Raw genomic sequence first — 15,918 nt, forward strand, 5'->3', positions numbered from 1 at the left:
GTAATGTTGTTTGTCTGAAGCGCATTTCATGCTCATAAAAAATATGAGCTTGAATTGCTCATTTTGCATTATCTAAATTTAATTTAAATATATTTTATATTTTGAATAATTTTTTTATTTCAATAGATATAAAATTTAAAATAAAAAGAATCTTATATTTTTTTTAGATAACAATTTTATTATTAAAAAATCACATACTAAAAATTTTAAATCTCAATCGTTGAAATAAGATTTTAGATGTCAGATTTTATGATTCGACGAGGACGCTGACAATCTGATTGTTTTACAGGATATTGAGGAATTGCAAGATTAATGGAACGATACATCCATATCTTTGGAGTAGGGAAAATTTTAAAAAAAATGTAAGTGCTCATTTCTTTACTAACTAGAACAATATCCCCCACGTTCTATTAGAGTACTCAAAAAATGGGATAAAAAATGCAAAAGAAAATTGTAACTTTGTTTTAATACACAAATATACACTCCGTTTCAAACTACATTGCCTCATTTTTATTTCTAAAATTAATGTTACTTTAAACTTTTTAAAACGACATATGAAATGAAACAATTTTTTCAAAAGACGTATTTTTAAAATGGAGGGAGTAATATATTATTCTATTTAGTATTAATAAAGCAATTTTTTTAAAGCTATATTATTTCTAATCCTTAATATAAGAGTTAGTTGACTAATTTGATTATATGAAGAAAATTAGTTATATTAGTTATTTGTAATAAATGAATGTTATTTTTTCAAAAATATCCCTGCTAATCAAGTATATTGATTGGAATTATTATTATTACAAAAACTACTTTAAAAAATAGATAAATATGAGAGATAAAGTAGATTGGAATTTTGTATTTAAGATCAAAATAAAAATCAAACGAGTTTTTATATTAAGAATAAGAGATAATATATTTCAATTTATAAGGCGTTTTATAGAATCTTAAGAGTAATTAAAACTTTTTTTTAATACCTAAAATGCGCAGGAGGATGCAAACAAATAATTATTAGGATTAGATAAATTTGAAAAGAATTTAAAATATCAACTAACAAACAATTTTTCTTAACGAACGTTTAGTTTATTAAAAATATCTGGTAACAATGCGATCCTTTGTAGCTTTTACCTTTATTAAGACATTTTTCAGGACGATGCCAAATATGTCTGATGAGTTCGCAGATTTTGGATCCAACATGGTCCCACTGTGTGTGGAAAAAATGAGCATTCAGACCATCTGGGCTCGGAGCCTTGAAGGCTCCCATCATGAAAGCCGCGTTTTTTTATCTCAGTATCATCTACCTCTTTATGGATGATAGTTCTGTCTTCTGTTCTCAAGGGAGGGAAATCTGCAATCCAATCCAATGAGTCTGCTACATGGCAATCTTTCGTGTAAAGCTTATGGAAAAAATCATTAGCCATATTTTCCAGTTCAGCTTTGTTTGTGACCCATACTCCCTCGTCATTTTTTAAGGCCTCAAAATACTGTCTCTTTTTCCTCATTTTAGTGGAAGCATGAAAAAAACGTGTGTTCTTGTCACCCCATGCCAGCCATTTGCATCGAGCCCTTTGGTACCACAATAGTTCCTCTTGCGCTATGATTTTGTGGTACTCATTCCACAGTTTTTTCTCTATTTTATATAACCCCGTAGAGATGCTGTTTGCTCTGGTTCGGCCAATGCCCTCCAACCCTTTAGTAATAATGCGTTTCCTTTTCAAGAGGTTACCACCGATGTTATCATTCTATTGAGTGGCCTCCTTTTTGAAGTTGACAACTCCATCACACCAGTCATTTCCTCCCAAGACTTGTTACGGAAATGAATATCCACCTTTATTGTCGACAATAGAAACCTCAACCACCTTGTGTGGGGAAATGTAGATTTTAATTCCAGAGCCAACTTGGTCAAGTCCACCATCTGTGCTCAGTCAACGTAATAGTCCCCTCGCATATTACGTCGACGGGGCATGGGGCCCACTTCTTCATCTTGTGCTCAAATCCGGACCGCCCATCAGATCGACACGCGTTCGTAGCCGTCCGTTTGACTCAGGCCCAGCCGCGCATTTACAGGGAAAAGTCGCCTCTCTCACAGCATTTAGATTTACTATAAACAATAAATCCGGAGCATTCTACAGGCAAATCCAAGGCGAAGCAGCATGAATTACAGCACGGGTTGTCCTCAGTATTGCCTTCTCGTGCTCCTTCTCTTTTGCTTCTTCTCCACTTTTGCCCTCGGTGTCACTTCACCAGATGAAGGTATACGCACCTATACAAAACTGGATCGTATATATTTTGTGTCCACACACACGCACACACATGAATCTTATTATGTCTATCTGTGTGTTTAGTGGAAGCTTTGAGAAAGATAGCTGGGAAACTGGGAAAGAAGGACTGGGACTTCAACGTAGATCCATGTACTACTTCTGGAAACTGGACTACAGACGACGCCAATAATACCGTCGTCTGCAATTGTTCTCTTGGTGATAGTTTTTGTCATGTTACCAACATGTACGTGATCTCTTTCATTCATCTCTTTTTCCTTTTAATCTCAGTTTCTGTAAGTACAATTCTTTAGTAGTTTTCAAGATGAGAACACCTACTCTGCAATTGTACGTTCTCTTGGGGCGATGATGGTTTTTGTCGGAATCAGGTCCTCTTATTACTTCCTGCCTTATATTCAGTATAACAGCTTTGTGATTTTTATTTTAGTATTAAATATAAAATTATAGCACGCTTATATTTATCTATTTTTTCTCAAAATAGTTTTTATAATAATAGTAGTTCCAGCCAATATACTTGATTAGTAAGGATATTTTGTAAAAACCATTATCTATTTATTATAAATAACTAACTTAATTAATTTTTTTAACCTACTTAAATTAATCAACTAGTTTTTATATTAATGATATGAGGTAGAACTATCTTCCTCATCAGCAGCGTCCTAAAATTCTGTCCCTGCAAAATGATCTAAAAGCTCACAAGTCGCTGGAGCAGTACGCGCAACATGGCCGGGTCATGAAGAAGACCGGTCATAGAGTTTGGGCATCGTGATTCTGGAGATTTTTAAGGGAAAATCCTCAGAGAACCATCTAAAGGGACAACGGTGGTTCGAAACATAGCGAGTTGGATAAGCAGAATGATAGAGAGAAGCATAGCGCAAGTGAAATGCTTGATGTTGAAATGGGAGGGATTGATAATAGTAAGAGCGAATTATTGCGGAAGCTTTTGAAAATTGGGCTGAGCTATTATGAGGAAAATGTGGAGGGAGGTTTGTAAATGAAGGAAGCTCATGACCAGATAGAAGAGTGAAGGATGACAGTGATAGAGAATTCTCATTGATTGTTGATCACTAGCGAAGGGGATGCTTTTCAAGTTATGTGATTAACGTTGGACTATAATCTTTGGATTTCTCAAGGATAAGAAGCTGGATCAAGGGGGTGTTTGGGTGATAACTCAAACCATGGTTTGGGAAAAATTACCCAAACACCCTTAAAAAATTAAAACCATAGTTTTAGGAAAAGCAAAAAATTTTGCTTTTGAAAAAAAAAGAGAGAGTGTGAGAGCCTATATGATATATATCTTGTTGTTTTTTTTTATAAACATATTTTTTATAAATATATTTAATCTTATATCTTATAAATATATATACATATTAATTATTTATTAATTATATTATCTTATTTATTAATTATGTTAATAAAAAAATATATTATTAACATTCTACCAAAAAAAAAATATATTATTAACAATTTTATTCCTTCAAATTAAAATATATAATAAAATATATTTTTCTGTAATTATCATATTAACTTATCTTTTTTTTAGTAATTTGTACATGTAAAAAGTGATTCTGGTAACAGCTATCCAAATACTTTCACTTCTCAGAATCACTTTTTCACAAAATCTATTCTTCAAAAAATTTATTCTTCTCAGAATTTATTCTCCAAACCATAGTTTGGTTATATCCAAACACCCCCAAGTCGGCAAAATTCAATTCTGATGCTGAGGTGAGAGACGTGACAGTTGTTTGATTGAAAATCAAAGTATAACTTTAAAAATAATTTTATATTATATAAAAAAATTTGTCTCAAAAAATCCAACCACTCTCAAAAGAGGAGAGAGTGGCCCGAGTGTGGAAGACTGATACTTTCATGGATCCTTGAACCGTTGGACGTACCAGGGCAAGATTATTTTAATACTTTTTTAAGTCCTTTTTATAAAATATTTTTAACATGTTTTGTATAGATTAAGAAATATTTAAACTGTATTAACTTTTTATTAAAATATAGTAACTTTTTAATTTTATCCCTATTTAATATATATATATTTTTTAAAAAAATCTATCTATACTATAATAAGTTAATGACAATATAGTACATTTATAATAAAAATTTAATAAAATAACTTATAAATAAGATTAAAAAAATCTTATTTCTTTGTTCTATAAATAAGATCATAAGAGTAACTTGACGTGGCGCATTGCGGGCTTTTAGATGATTTGAATGGATAAGGTCTCATAGGAGATGTAGAGGCGACGTACGTCCCTCGTGGCATGTCCCTCTCACAGTCTTTTTTTTCTCATAAAAATTTTCTGTGCTAAATATGCGATCTAATTTATAATAGATCTTATAGTTAAGATAGGAAGTAGTATTAATAAAGAAAATTTGATGAACTTTTTTATACAAAAACTATTAAAATTATGCTAAAATTTAAGATAGAAGGTAATATTAGTAAAAGACATTTGATAAATTTTTGTATACAAAAACTATTAATATTATGCCAATTTTATACAAGCGTAATATAGATCGCTTGAGTTAAATTTTTTCATTAATAAAATTTTGAATGGTAACTTTTTCCTTTTTTAATAAAAGACAAACTAATGTCTATAATTTTGAAGTTTGCAGAGTAAAAAAGTAGAAGAATTTAAGCTATGCACCGGAAAATAAAAAAAATTATATCAAGAAAAATTTAAGAGAAAAAACATGAAAAATTTGAAGAAGAGTCAGAATTTTTTGCCATGTAAATGATGAGCAGCTGTAATATTAAAGAAGACTTCTTCAATCCAACTAAAGTGTAATAGTGACACATTTCCTCAATTTTTTCTGCGTTTTTATGTGTATAAATTTTTTTTTGAGCTGAAATATTAGTCCATTTTATTGAAAATCAGAAAGAAGGAATACAAATTCTAGTAATAAGCAACTCAGCCGATTCCTTTCTTCTCGCCAGCATCAGTGCTAGGATTTTGAAGATCCTGTCTTAAAACTTCCAACAGAGAGAATGGTGGCCTGTCAAGCCATCCTTGCGGTACCATATCCCTCATTATCATAGCTGCAATGAGATCCGCAGCATTATTGCCCTTTTGAGAAACTAAGGACATCGACCAATCTCTAACAGAACCTCCAATCTCCAAGCACTTCTTCAGCACGTCAGTACAGTTCCACTCACATCCCTTTGTGTCGCCACTTCTAAGCCTTTTAAACAACAGCTGGGAGTCAGTCTCGATCACAACTTTACCTTCACTAAAGATGTCCTTAATCTGGAGAGCTTCCATAAAAGCTAAACACTCTGCCATGAAAGCAGAGTCAGCAACCACCATCTTCCCCACTCCTCCTAGGAACCTTCTTGCACTATCTCTACCAAGCAGACCAATGCTCGCACACTTCCTGTTAGGACAAAAAGCACCATCCACATTGATCTTTACAACCCTTGCCTGAGGCCTTTGCCAGGATAGCAATCTGACATCTGAATCAACTATCCCTTTCCTTCTTTCCTTTCTCTCCAACTGACTCCAATATTCATTGGCCAATCTGATAGCTCTAGATAAACAGTTCACAGCATTAACCTCAACATGTTCAAAAATGCTGCTACACCTTTCCTTCCAAATATTCCAGCACAGACAAGCAAATAGAGTAATATTATAATCCTCTGACTTCATTCTCCCTGACAACCACTCCTCCAACCACCTGTCCAACCTGACCATATTACCCTCCACAAATCTCATGGCCAAGGGAGAACCAAACCAGCATGATTGGGCCCAGGGGCATAAGAAAATAGCATGCTCAGTTGATTCAACACTCACCTTACAAATGCTACACATTGGGTTATTAGCACACTTCCTTTTAAAGAGTTCTGCTTTAGTTGCCAGCACACCATTCGCAGCTCTCCAAAGAAAATGGTTAACCTTTAGAGGTACTCGGATTTGCCAAATGCTGTTCCACAATCTCTTAGAAGCCTTATACGAGCTACTAGGTCTCTCCTCTACCATATTACCCTCCTCCCTCCTAGCAGCCTTATAACCCAGCTTCACAGAATAAGTGCCATCCTTACTCCCCAACCAAACATACTTGTCAACCCCCTGCACAACAGGTAATCTTACCGAATTGATCCACACCTTTTCCTCATCATCTAGTATATTCTCCACAGGGCTAAAGTTCCATTGTTGGTCAACAATTATATCAGCAACCTTCATTTTCTTCATATCATCAGATAGTACCCTCTGCTTCAGGCGATTGCCCTTGACTTCAGGCAACCATTTATCCTCAAAAAGACTAATTTTAGCACCATTGTACACTTTCCAAATTAACTCTTCTTGAAGAAGCTGCCGGCCCTCCAAAATACTATACCAACCCCATGATGCATTATTACCCCTTTTGGCTTGCATAAAATCAGAATCTGGGAAATATCTGCCTTTTAGTATTCTACACCACAAATCATTTTGATTTTGACATAATCTCCAAGCAGTTTTGGCAAGTAAGGCCTTGTTCATTTTCATGAAGTCTCTAAAGCCCATACCACCCTCCCCCTTATCACTACACATACAACTCCAGGACTTCCAATGAATCCGACCTTCCAACTCCTTTTGTCCCCACCAAAATCCCGCAATCATTCTATCCAATTCTACGCAGACTTTTTTGGGAAACTTGAAGCAAGACATAGGATAGATTGGTATGCCATTAGCTACTGCTTTGATCATAATTTCCCTACCAGCAAAAGATAACAATCTTTGTTTCCAACCCTGTAGTTTCAAACTCATTTTGTTCTTTACAAAAACCAGAGCCTGAGACTTATATTTGCCCCATAAAACCGGTAAACCAAGATAACTTCCAGGTTCAGAAGTACCTCTTATGCCAAGAGACTGAAAGACATCCTGCTTGACCGAATCAACTGTGTTCCTTGAGAAAAAAATACAGGATTTATCAATATTAATTGATTGCCCAGAAGCTAAAGCGTAGTCATCCAGGATTTTCTTCAACAGCTTGCAATTCCTTTTTTCAGCTTTAACAAAAAAGAGGGAGTCGTCTGCAAAAAAGCAGTGAGAAAGCACTGGACATTTAGAGGCCAATTTAATACCCTTTAGCTTCCCATGATCCACATACCATTGAACCATCACAGAAAGAACATCTGCAGCCATAATAAAAAGGAAGGGAGATAATGGATCACCCTGCCTAATACCCCTGCCCATATTCAAATCTGCAATCCTTCTTCCTCCCACCACCAAACACATTTTAACAGACCTAACACATTCCATGATCCATCCCACCCACTTCTCCCCAAATCCCATCTTTTTCATCACAAGCTCAATAAAGTCCCATTCCAGACGATCATAAGCCTTATTCATATCAATCTTAACAGCCATTTCAAATTTTCTTCCCTTCTTTTTGTTTTTCAAGTAATGATAAGCCTCATGAGCAATCACAATATTATCCTGGATCAATCTTCCCTCAATGAAAGCCCTCTGGTTATTAGAAATCACTCTTACCAATACACCACGTATTCTATTAGCAAGTACCTTGGAGACAATTTTATAAGCAAAGTTGCACAAACCAATAGGTCTATATTGTCCTACAGTTTCAGCATTTTCGACTTTCAGGATCAAGACCACATTCGTACAGTTCAAATTATCTAATTTAGCATTATTCTCAAAAAAAATCAATCACCATGTCTATCACATCATTTCCAACCTCAGACCACGCAGTATGATAAAACATACCAGAAAAGCCATCAGGTCCAGGCGCCTTTGCTCCTCCTAACTGGAAGGCAGCAGCCTTAATCTCTTCCCTTGTGACTGATCTTTCCAAGTGCAAATTATCTTCAGCAGTGACCTGTCTCTGCACATACCTCAAAACCTCATCCACTCCAGTACATCCCTTTGACAGAAAGAGATCATTATAGAACCTAATGAAGGTGTTGTTAATTTCTTCCTCCTTCTCCAGCCATACTCCTCCATTTCCTCTCAGTTTGACAACTTTATTCCTTACTCTTCTTTGGATTGTACTTGAGTGAAAGAATTTGGTATTCCTGTCTCCATCTTCTAACCATTTCACACGTGCCCTCTACCACCAATACACTTCTTCTCTGTCCCACGCTTCCTCCATCTTCTTAATTAAATCATCAATCTCATTTTTATTATCTTCTGTTAACACACCACTCCTACAGACTTCTAGCCTCCTTGTTAACTGCTCAGGAGACTTCCTTGCATTCGGAAAGGTGGCTTTTCCCCATTCTGTCAAAGCCTCTTTACACTTTGCCAACCTGCATAGTAGTTCCTGAACTTTGTCAATGAAGTCACTAGCGTCCAATCTCCAGCCTTCTCTAACTACCTTCAAGAACTCCACGTGTTCCATCCAATATGCTTCAAATCTGAATTGCCTTTGCACACGAGTATGCTTAAAATCGCAATCAACACAAAGCATATGATGATCTGAGCCCACTGGCTCTATGTGCAAAACCAAAGCATTCTGAAAAGCTTCACAAAATTCTACATTCACCATAGCCCTATCCAACCTTTCTTTCACATGTGCACTACCCATCCTACCATTATTCCAAGTATACCGAGGTCTACTAAATTTCAGATCCAGAAGACCACAATATGATAGCATACCCTGAAAATTCAACATTCTTCTCACATTTACAAGTCTGCTACTAATTTTCTCACAGCAAGCTGCAATATCATTAAAGTCCCCCATGCAGAGCCAGGGCTCATCAATCCTTGAAGCAATGTCTCTCATCTTATTCCATACAAGCATTTTCTCTTCCTCTCTAGGTGCACCATACACAAAAGTGACATAGTTAGGTACCCCTTTAGTCGCAGAGATCATGCTTGTGTGAATAATGTTCTTCGAGCAGTACCAAACATTAATTGCAACCTCCCTCTTCCACATCAAAGCCAAACCTCCCCTCTGACTCTGTGGCTCTACTACCACCAACTCATCCATTTGACACTTTTTTCTAATATTTTCAACCTTTTTCTTCTTCATTCTAGTCTCCATTAGGAAGATCACTGAGGGATTTCTTCTAAAGTTTTCCTCCCTCAGCTTTTTGACTGTCAAGGACCTTCCTAATCCTTGACAGTTCCAAACTAAGTAAATCATGGCTCTTTGGTGGCTATTTGAGGCCAGCCACCATCACCCTCAGTCATTGTTCCATTACCACAACCTTTACTGTACTCTTTAGAGACATCTACACCCAGACTACTGAGAATACCCGAAATAGAATCAGGTTTACAACTTGATACCTTCGTTTTCCTGATCCTCCTCTTCAAAATCCTCACCCTTCTTCTTTCCACAGGCCTCTTTTCCCTCATCTCATCTTTTTTTTTCTTTCAGTGAATCATCATCAAAATTGAACTTTCTTCTTTTTACTTTTTCCTTTTCAACTGCATCCTCCAGCTCCCTCTTCAACCTGATCGCACTCACTCCTTTAGTAACTTCTGTTAGCAGTGATTGATTACCATACACAACCAGGGCTTTTGACAAATCTTCCCCTTGGCTGGGAGAGTTAACACAACTCAGCTTCTCTGCTTCTGATATGACTACTGGAGATTTACTACCTTCACAATCCTTCACTACATTGTTCTTAGCATCATCATCTTTTCCTTCCCCCTCCTTAAATTCTTGCACCCTAACCTCCTTAGCAACAGAAGCTGGATTAACATTCTCCTTATTCCTCCTATTCACATAAGTATTCGCATAATCACTTCTAACCTCCTCATTCTTTCTCTTTGTACTATCCCTCCACTTATCCTTGAATCTGCCCCTATCTACTAATTTTAAGTCAATAGACCTTCTTCCAATCAGATCAGTTTCACTCTCCACCCAATCCTTTCCTACATAGAATGGTCTCAACATCCAGATTCTTAGCAGCTTGCACACTCAGCCAATTACCAAAAGCAAGTATTAAGTCAGAGTGTTCATTATCCCGGTTAGGACAAGCTCTTTGATCGTGACCTATTCTACCGCATCTATAACAGAAATTCTGTAATCGTTCGTACCTTATCTTAATCCAGACTGGATCACCATCAGGCCGTGATGTTTTCTTCTCTGTAATTAGTTGCTTTCTCAGGTCCACCAATACTCTTGCCCTCAAGAAGCTTCTGATCAGAACATCTCCACGCCTCAGATTTTCCACCATCATCACTTCACCAATTGTTGATCCAAGAGTAATCGCGTTTTCCATATCCATGCCTTCAAGAGGAAGGTCATGAAATTGTATCCAAAACGGACAGTAATTAAAATCAATCTCCTTATACACCATAAACTTCTGCCACACTTGAACATTTAATAACAATCCTTGAATTGACCAAGGACGGCCCCGAAGAATCCTCAGAAATTCTTCTCTGCGACGGAATTCAAAGATAAACGCGTGGCTATCCACTTCAGTAATCTCTAGATCTTCGCTCTTCTCTAAGTTCCAGCCCTTTCGTATCATCCGCATCACAGTAGGTTTATGGATACTCTTATCCGTTATCACTTTTCCTACTAAAGCACCACCATACAGCTTCCGGTTCTCACTATTCTTCCAAATTAACTTCACTTCTTGACCTTCAACGTCACGGTCATTGTTGCTCAAACCTCCCCTACCTTCCATCTCCCGATCCACCATTCCTCCACTCTTCTGAGAACAAACCTCACCAATACCTCACTGTCACAATGCGCAATAGATCAGCTACACTCTCTAGTCTCCGTCGCAGTGGGCGGCGGAGTTCACACAAATCGACGATCACCGTCGTAACCACCTCTCACATAGGAGAGAGAAAGCTCTCACTTAGGAGAGGAACAAATACCATAGTTTTTTTATGTGTATAAAATTAAACAAACTGTTTTTTGTAGTTTGCTAACTGATGGATGTAATTGGGCTCAACATTAAAAAAAATTGTAATTTTGGTAAAATTAACAGTCATTAGTGACATTTCTCAGTCATCCGTATCAAGCAACATAGATTTTTCTCTTTTTTTAAACCAGACGCTGTCTTCCCTGCTTGCATACAACGGCTTAGCACCTTTTTTCGGAGACTTTCACAAAGTTATTTTTAAATAAAGAAACTGACAACCAAATTCGTGAATAATGAATAAACTATAGAGTTATAATATTATATTGCTAGTGTTTGGGCAACATAGTTGAATATAAAATATATTCTCAATCACACAATTTACAAATTATAAACATTTTGACTACTACCTCCTTTAGTTAATATAAAATCTAATTGACTAATTTGAGTATGTTAAAAAAACTAGTTAAGTTAGTTATTTGTAATAAATAGATATTTCTCCGGTCCTTAATATATAACCCATTTAACTAATTTGATTAAATTAAATAAGTTAGATAAGTTAGTTAATTATAAGAAATGTGACACGTTTTTCCTAAAATATCATAATCATCTTTCTTAATACCTCCTCTTCTTCTTCTACTTGATTATGGTTGAGGGAGTATCCATAGGGATAATTTAGAAAAAATTGATAAATATGAAAAATGGGTCTTATATTTAGGATCAAAACTAACTTAACAATTAGGTCCTATATTAAGGACCGGAGGAGTATTATGTTTTTTAAAATATTCTTACTAATTAACTATATTGGTTAAAACTACCATTATTATAAGTGCTATTTAAAAAATATATATTCCTCCGGTCCTAAATATAAAACCCCTTTACACTATAAAAGGAGTCTTATATTTAGGATTGGAAGAATATATTTTTTTCTTAAGTAGCTAATTACACTACAAAAGGGGTCTTATATTTATAATCGGAGGAGTACTAAATATGAGAGACGAAATAGATTGGGATCTTATACTTAGAATCAAAATAAAAATTAAACAAGGTATTATATTTAGGATCGAAGGAGTACTAAATATAAGGGACGAAATAGATTGTAATCTTATACTTAGAATCAAAATAAAAATTAAAAAAGCTCTTATATTAAAAATAAGAGGTACCCGTAGTATATTTAAAATCTAATTATTGTACACGTAATAATACTTTATTATAAAATGTATTCTAAGAAGAGAACCCAATTAATTGTCTCATTATTATTATTTAATATTTAATTTGGCCACCTTCCTCTTTGCGGCGCGGAACTGACGTGCAGTAGACTGAGATCTCAAAATCTCACGGGGACTCTGCCGCCAGAACTGACGGAGCTACCTTACCTTACAGAAATGTATGTGCTTCTAAGACTTGAACTCACACATCTAGGGACACTGCGCTTCTTTCATCAAATCGACTTCTTTCTCTTTTGTGCTCGCAGTAATCTCACTCTTAATTACCTCAACGGCACAATTCCTCCAGAATGGGGCTCCACGCAACTTACCATAATGTACTCTGTCCTCTCTTACATTTTGATTTTGATCGACTATAGAGAATATGATTACGGTTTCGTTCAATTAACATGAATCTAACGATGCATTGTTCTTAATTATACGGTAGTTCGGTTTACGGAAATCGGCTGACGGGTACAATGCCACGAGAGCTAGGAAGCATTTCCACTCTCCAGCGTCTGTGAGTTCTATCAATTATCATCTTAACGAATTGTTTCCCCAAAGCTTTGGTGGAAATTAACTTGACCTAAAATGGACAGGGACCTAGCGTTCAATCAATTTTCTGGAAATCTTCCTCCGGAGCTCGGGAGTCTCACCAATCTTGAAAGATTGTAAGCCCTTGATTTGATTTGCCGTTTGTAATCACTGTGTTAAATTCTTAGTTTAATCTGTCCACATGCTCGTTGATTGACCATGTGTTTTGAAACTTGAACTCCATTTGCTTATGTTCATAATCTGTCCTCGTCAACCTAGGCTGCTTAACTCTAATAATTTTACTGGGGAGTTACCTCCTACATTAGTCAATCTCACTGCATTGCGATACTTGTAAGCTTCCTCTTTTATCATACTCTCATTGCCATGATGACTACACTATGTTGCTTATTTCAGCTCAAAAATCTAAACTAACAGTGACTTTTCCTGCTTGCACCACACATGGGCTGATGGCAGTCAAATTGGGGATAATCAATTTTCAGGGAAGATACCCGATTTTATTCAGAACTGGACGAGTCTCGAGAAATTGTAAGAAAATCTCTCTTCCTTTTCCTCCCCTTATCAACTCTCATTTCTTTCAATTCTTGAACCGCTCAACGCCTTTTAATCTGAATGAACGATTTTTCATTTTATCAGGAGGATTCTGGGGAGTGGTTTAAGCGGGCCAATTCCTTCAGTATTCTCACTAATGAAAAATCTGAGAGAATTGTAAGTATGGTGTGATGATTTCGTTGTAGGTGAGGTTTTAAAGATCACTTGCACCTTAATTATGTTTGACTATGATTGTAAATGACGCATACGCAGGATTATTAGTGACCTGAATGGATCTGAATATTTGCATTTGCCAGAACTTAATAGCTTGACAAACCTGGAGACACTGTGAGTTAAAGTATTGTTTTGACTACATTTATTCTTAACCCTGCTTCACTTTTTGAGTCATTGTCTCACTGATGCAATTATTTGGGAAAGGAAAATAGATATGAGAGGTACCGATGTTTGTCTGAAGCGCATTTCATGCTCAGAAAATATGAGCTTGAAATGCTCATTTTGGATGATCCAAATTTAATTTAAATATATTTTATATTTTGAATAATTTCTTATTCTAATAGATATAAAATTTAAAATAAAAAGAATCTTATATTTTTTTTAAAAAACAATTTTATTATTAAAAAATTACATACTAAACATTTTAAATCTCAATGGTTGAAATAAGATTTTAGATGTCAGATTTTATGATTCGACGAGGACGCTCACAATCTGATTGTTTTACAGGATACTGAGGAATTGCAAGATTAATGGAACGATACATCCATATCTTGGGAGTATGGAAAATTTAACCACTATGTAAGTGCTCATTTCTTTACTAACTAGAACAATATCCCCCATGTTCTATTAGATTAATCAAAAAATGGGATAAAAAATGCAAAAGCAAATTGTAACTCTGTTTTAATACACAAATATACACTCCGTTTCAAACTACATTGCCTCATTTTTGTTTCTAAAATTAATGAATGTTACTTTAAACTTTTAAAAAGACATATGAAATAAAACAATTTTTTCAAAAGACATATTTTTAAAATGGAGGTTATATTATTCTATTTGTTATTAATAAAGCAATTTATTTAAGGTTCTATTACTTCTGATCCTTAATATAAGAGTTAAGAGGTGTTTGGGTTATGTCAAAAGTGCTTTTCAAAAATACACTTTTCCGTAAATCGAGATAAACTCCTCCACATATTGACTTCGTATACCATAAAAATATTTTTAAAATCATGGTTTTGTTTCTATCCAAACACCCATTTAGTTGACTAACTTGAATATATTAAGAAAATTAGTTATGTTAGTTTTTTTGGTAATAAATGGATATTATTTTTTTTAAAATACCCCTACTAATCAAGTGTATTGATTAGAACGACATTTTTATGCATGTGTATATATGCAGAGACTTAAGCTTCAACAATTTGACGGGAGATATCCCGGACACCTTTAAGATGCATAGGAAACATCACTATGTGTAAGAAATCTTTGTTTTTTTTTTTTTGGGTTCTTTTAAAATATCAACGTTGGCTTCTATCATTTTCTTGAAATTTCTTTTGTGTAGATTTTTGACAAAAAACCTTCTCACTGGACAAATACCTCCATGGATAGATGACGCGGGTACCAAAGTTAGCCTGTGAGTTTTCTTTCCTATGCTTCCCACACGCGCTGTGAAGTGCTCTGCTCCGAAAGATTTCTGGGAAGATGAAAGTTAGGTTACAAAAGATTGAATTAATAACGAATAAGAGTATCTTTGCATCTTTTTATTTTAAATTCTTATAAGCACTTTCACATGCCTCATTTTTAATAAATTGTTATTGAAAATTTATTTATAAATTATTTTAAACGAGCCCAAAGTATTTAATAATTTTTTTTCCAAAAAATAAGTTGTGAATATTGAGAATTGTAAATTTAGGGAGTTTTAGTTTTTAAATGTAGATAAGGCACTTTAGTTTCAAATGCGTCTCCCAAAATTATAATTGAGATTTTTGTTTGCAACTATATATCGGAATCTTTACAGCTTATTTTTTCAGAAAATTTCATTGAAAGCCTAATTGTCGTTAAATTAATTTTTTGTTATCTATATGTTGGTCGCTATTCATATTTTCATTTTTCTGCGAGGGGCTGCTTGATAATGAAGCATTTCTACAATAAAAATAATAGGAAATTAGAAATGGTAATGAAAATGGGATGGGATTGAATGAGAAAAGAAAATGGCAACTATAAATTATACAAGGACTTCATAAAAAAAGAATTGGGTGGACAAAAACGTCCCCGCCAGAGACCTTTCATCTGCAATAGAAAATCTTGTCAACAGAAAGGTCCTTTTTTTTTTTGAAAAAAAAAAACTCCAAGACATGTCCTTTTATCACGTAATGGGCCTTCCATGGTTTTTTTGCACCACTTTTCAGGTTACTTGTTAACTTGGCAGGTACATTATTTATATGTAATAATCCTTAGCTTAATAAAATTGTCTCAAGATTGAAAAAATAAAATATTTTTAAATATTAGGTCTGTTTAAAATTATTAATCAGGAGAGAAAATGTGACATTTTTTTAATAAAAAAATCGCTTTTTAATAGTGA

General features: G+C 34.9%; 1 long non-coding RNA gene across 1 annotated transcript; it reads left to right on the forward strand.

Moving 5' to 3' along the window:
* Positions 1-13,256: 13,256 nt before the first annotated feature.
* On the forward strand, positions 13,257-13,652 carry LOC114722068 (uncharacterized). The gene is made up of 3 exons (XR_003738129.1): positions 13,257-13,325; positions 13,434-13,505; positions 13,602-13,652. It is a non-coding gene; the product is annotated as an uncharacterized LOC114722068 (long non-coding RNA).
* The last annotated feature ends 2,266 nt before the right edge of the window (positions 13,653-15,918 follow it).

Source organism: Neltuma alba, unplaced genomic scaffold, assembly GCF_004799145.2.
Source record: "Neltuma alba isolate B1F8T4 unplaced genomic scaffold, ASM479914v2 tig00012081_pilon, whole genome shotgun sequence".
NCBI classification, from domain to species: Eukaryota; Viridiplantae; Streptophyta; class Magnoliopsida; order Fabales; family Fabaceae; genus Neltuma; species Neltuma alba.